The following is an 830-nucleotide window of genomic DNA, read 5'->3' as shown; positions in this document are numbered from 1 at the left end:
CCCCCCCCCCCCCCCCCCCCACGGGAGTACAGATAGCTTGGGGGTCCTGAAATTTACAATTTCAATAAATCTCCTGATCTTTCTATCCATGCACTGAAATTGACTGTAGTGCCTCTGAGTCTGAAGAAGAAGGTTTTTGAAATATTTATTAATTTTCCATTGGGGCCCCAGGGGTTGGGGTAGGAATCTCAATTTTACAATTTTGTAGCCTCATCTACCAAGGATGATTTTGACAAAGTTTGAACAAAATCCATTCACTGGTTCTTGAGAAGTTGAAAATGTAAAAGGTTTATGCACGACGGATGGAAAGCAATTAGAATAGATCACTTGTGCAAAGTTCATAATCACATGATCAAGGACTATTGAAAAACAAAGACCCAACATTTAATATCATAAAATGGACAAAAACAAATGTGAAAACTCTAGTTAACGCACCACTTAAAAAAAAATGAAATTCTAAACCAAAATTTATTTGGGAACACCTACATTCAATTTCGGAACAAAGCCTTATTTATACAGTCTTTCTCATTAAGTGGTATCACAAAAATAGCAGATATTTGGGATGATGAAAAGAAGGAATTTAAAGGGAATGATATTATATTTGCAAAACTTATCAATAAAAAGAATTGGATATCAGAAATCTCTAAAATTAGGAAAGCTTTACCTCTAAATTTTCTCAGAATATTAAAAGATCATACTGAAAATAATCAAATAGATAATCCTAATCTCTTCATAAATAATAAATTTGAAATAATTTTGCCATTATGTAAGGGAACAAAAATTATGAAAAATAAAGACTTAAAAATTACCATGCTACAAAATACATTACT

This window comes from Mizuhopecten yessoensis, unplaced genomic scaffold (assembly GCF_002113885.1).
Source record: "Mizuhopecten yessoensis strain PY_sf001 unplaced genomic scaffold, ASM211388v2 scaffold715921, whole genome shotgun sequence".
Classification (NCBI taxonomy): domain Eukaryota; kingdom Metazoa; phylum Mollusca; class Bivalvia; order Pectinida; family Pectinidae; genus Mizuhopecten; species Mizuhopecten yessoensis.
Note: the sequence above shows the minus strand (reverse complement) of the source record.